Here is a 4,578-nt window from a genome sequence, read left to right on the forward strand (position 1 = left end):
TGCATGCATGGAAATGCAAGCAGTCACAGGAGGCCTGCAAACCACAACAAAGGACAAACTGCACAAATAAACTGTGAAATAGCCAAGAAGTTCTCTCCCAGGATAAAATCAGACAAGGAGGGAAGATAAAGAAGGAACCTATTACCGTATGTTTTACCTCTGTGTGGAGCTGGCTGGGCACTGCCTGACCCCAAGGGGCTGCGACAGCATTGGTGACCTGCCTGAAATCACAGCATGACCATATGCACATTACTTTCACTCTGGTGTCTACACTGGAGGGTCTCTTCATTTTTATCCCCTTGTCCACCTGACCATCATCATTCAACTACCAGTTATACACTGTCCTCTCCCCTTCTCCACTCGCTGTTTCCACTATTGTGTCTGGGATACTCCCAGTGTACGTGCTCACTTTTGTATTGCTGTAAATCAAATCTTGGAGTAGCGTGTTTATGGATGCTCATTCATGCTGTGCAATGTACATGTTTTTTGGTTTGTTTGTTTGTTTGTTTGTTTGTTTTTCCAGAAAGTTCACTCAACTATATTAGCTCTGATAGAAATCAGGGTAATTATATACTTATTTACTAGCAAGTATTAAAGAGCATATTTCACATGGGGAAGCCTATTAAATGTTACGTGAAAAAGTGTCTATAACAGCAAATGAAACAAAGGATGTGCAGAATTCAGGACTAAAAGCCTTAAATCTAGGCATTATTTTCATACAAGCCACTCTTTTCTGCTTTGTGGTAAATCTTGCTCAGGACTCTGTGAAATGTGTGACTTATCTGTACCAGTGAAAGCACTGCAACAGCTGCACTTACACTGGCATTTCCATAAAGGTTAAGTAAATGTGGATGTTGCTTTATAATGATAATGCATTAATGTAATCAAGAAATGCATGCAACTTTTACCACCTACCTAAAAGACTTTAGCTATGGATTTCCAAAATTATACTGAAAACCACCAATCATTGGTAAAAAAAAGAAAGAAAATTAGTATACTCTTCATAACTATCACTTACCTGGGCTATTTGTGTCACTATGAAGCCAAGCCACCAGCATTTGTAGCCCAGTTCAATAGCTCAAAATTTTATTTTATTTTATTTTTTTTTTCTTTTAACTGAGGTCTTAATAAAAGGTCAAGGAACCACTGGGGCAAGAAACTTGCCACAAACTCTGAAAATCTGGGCACTAGCACAGCTGCCTTTTAATTTCTTGAGCTTGTGGAAGCAGCGGGTTCCAGCAACATCCTGCCACACAGGAGCATACGCTGAGAGGTTCCCTTGATTGCTGGCCAGCCCCCAGGGATCTGCTAGGTGTTACCATCCTGGGCTTGGAGACACTTCATCTGAACTCCTCACCTTCTCCAAGGAGTTCATCTCTACTCCCCAGAAGGCTGGAGTCTCTGAGAAATTTGGTAATCCCACTGGCCTTTCAGTTTCAAGTTCAATCATTTTTAATTAAAAGCTCCCTACCTCCAAAGGGCATTAAAGTAACAGAGCTAAGATTGTAGAATATGTAAACAGGAGATGTGATTGCCTAGGTAAAACCGTACTGTGATGCACATGCTCAGGAAAGGGCCTATTAGTCTGGTCAGTCTGAGAAGATTTGTAAGGCATGGATTTTAAATGGACTTTATTAATACAACACAAACAATTTGGTATCTTAACAGAAAGAAAGCAATGTAAAATGTAAGGAAACAAAAAAAAACCGCTTCATACTATGTTACTGCCTTATTCCCCTCAGATGATAAAGCATGATAAAGACACCTGGGAAGGTGTTAAGTATATATGATTTAAAAGGCTGCAAAAGAAATCCTTCATCCTTATTTCTGACATATCTGATTTATCATTATTGAGGATTCTTCAGCTGGGTGGTGCCCTGGTCTGCTGCGAGTTGTCTTCCCTCCTTCTCTGAGTTTCTTTACACATTGTGCCAAGACAGGTTCAAAAGTTAATTGGGATATTTCAGTTCCAAGGCCTTGTGTAGCAGCAAATTGCTTGTGGGAGAGTTTTCTAATGATTAGTATGCAACTCTAGGCAAGTACAAAACCATTAGGATCTTATGTCATGCACTGTATTAATGTATACCAAAAATCCAGCTTGCACTTAATATATGATTAAACATATGTAATTACCTACTGCGTATATTAGCAGCTCATGTCAATAAATCATGCTACCTTAGTTCCCCTATCTCCTTACTTTCACTTACTTAATTTTGGGTTTAAAACCACAGTTTTTAAATATAATTATCTAGTTATAGATATAAGATGCTGGGGAGGGAAAAACCCCAATACCTCCTTTTCCATGCCAGCTGCCTCTCCCTGCCTGCTGTTGGATCCAGCTCTGTGCAGGCACACTGATGTGCATCACAGTCTGGGATGTGTGCATTCCTGCTCCTGGGCTTGCTGCTGCCTCAGCCCCAAACTGACCTATGCAACACACCATGAGCAGAGCAGCTCCCCTTTCATTGATTTCTGATTGGAATCTGTAATGTACTGGTTTTTAATAAGGCTTTGGGCTGTAGTTTGGGGGATTATCTCCTCCTGCTACCTGATAATGTACTGGTTGCTTTGTAACTCCTACCAGAGGCTGAGTTGATAGCTGCCAATCAGAAAGCAGCAGCACAGTATGCTGATGGACAATGGGAATGCTGATGTTGGCACTTAGGGTTCAGACACTTGCAGCAGCTGGCACCCAGGCTTCGGGAAGAGGGTACTGCCTTGCTGTAGCAGCTTGCAAATCTGTTGGACCAAGGCTTTTTTGTATAACAGGGCATCCTAGAAAAGGGCAGTGCTGCCTGTCCCCAGGGAAAATGGAAGTGTATTGACAGACAGAGAATGAATGAGTCTTTGGAGTGGTATATTTTCTGCCTGTCCTTTCTAAAAGCTTGGCTTCCGTGACACTCACCTCTCTGCTTCCCAAATGCCCATGTCATTTCTTTCTTCACTTCAAATAATTAAAAATTGTAGCTGTCAATGCTATCCTTGCCCTTAAATCTGACCATGCACCTCATCTCCTCCTTTCTTTCTTCTTATGGTTTCCTTTAATGGCACCTTTGTAGCTTCTCCAAAACTCTGCAATGCCCTTGCTGCTCTGCAGGCTCTGGGTTTCGTCAGCTGCTCTTTCAGCCTCAAACTTCATCCCTTTTCTAACATCTTCTGCTTGTTACAGCCCTGTAAATGTTGCAGCAAAGCCCCTTGTTCACAGTTCTTACCTTCTAAAAATTGCATGGTGCAAATACTTCAGTCCCACTGATTTGGACAAAGGGAGAGGGGATTGGTGGTTATCCTTAAAGTGGGAGTCCCCCAGAATAGTCACTGTCCTTGAGCACCAGCTGTTTATGAGGAATAATAGCAATAAGTCCCCAGCTAACTGCTTTTGGGGACAGTTCAACAGCTTTGACACTTGGCTGCCACATACAATCAGGAGATGTATTAAATAAAGATGACCAAAATTAACCCAAGAGAAGTAAACCAGTGCTGTTCTGTGATTCTTTAATGATATTCGAGTGTATCATGCACAATGCTGCAAGGAGATCTTTGAAGAGCTGTTGAAAAAATCATGTTTTAATTCACAAAGGGTGAGGCAAGAGAGACCACTTTCTGACATACTTTCAATTTCTTCCTCTGATAGTTTTTGCCTAAGGAGATGGATATGGCAGGGCAAGTGTCTCTTCCCTGGAAACCATTCCCTTTCAAGGAAAGCATAGAGTAATGGGCTAACAAACTCTGCTACCAGCAGCATAAGGTGCTGGCAAAAAGACAACTAAAGCAGGCAACTGGTGAAATTAAAATTTGGATCAGGAATTTGGATCAGAGTAACTGTTGCTTATTAATCTGGTAAGGGACCATGCAACTTGCAGACCATCAGAGCACCGCCAAACCTTAACAAAAGACAAAAAAGGAACAAAGCCTGAGCAAAGGACCATTTGTGTCTTTATTGAACATAGTCAGTGAACACCCCCCAAACCCTCCTCCCCCCCCCCCCCTCCGCCGATTTATGTTCCAGTTACATGCCCAGCAATGTGCTGTGCTGAAAGCTGGTGTCACTCCAGGGCTGAAAAGGCCAGAGCAAAGCCTGGGCACATGTTTTCATTGCATCAGTAATTACTGGGGCATTTAAGAGGATGGCCCTGAACCAGGCCAGCTAAGGAAAGGCTGCATTTGAAAGGGTGGCCAGGCCAAATTATATTAGAGGAGTGTATTCTTGCTGGAAATTACATTAGTGGCTACTTCCCTCCCTCCACTCCCAACAAAATCTTGGCACTTAAAAGGCACTGAGTTACAGCCCTGGCCTTTTAGGGCTCTTAATTCACTCTGACAGTTTCCTGAGCATCTGATGGAGGGTCCAGTTTGGATGCATAATCTTCTTGAGAGAGAATAGGGTTTAAACAGCTGTATTTTGCTACTGCCTTTCCATGCACTGCTGAACAAGCAGCCCTCTCTGCATGGACTACTGCTCAGGATTTTCTTTGGAAAGGAGGGAAAAGGAGCTGAAACCATTAAAGCCTCTGATAGCAAACCCAAGAGGTGCAGCAGGACACTGCATGGAGCAGGAGCCACTCTCACCATTGTGGTCAG

This window comes from Manacus vitellinus, unplaced genomic scaffold (genome assembly GCF_001715985.3).
Source record: "Manacus vitellinus isolate BGI_N305 unplaced genomic scaffold, ASM171598v3 scaffold_3_pilon, whole genome shotgun sequence".
Lineage (NCBI taxonomy): Eukaryota > Metazoa > Chordata > Aves > Passeriformes > Pipridae > Manacus > Manacus vitellinus.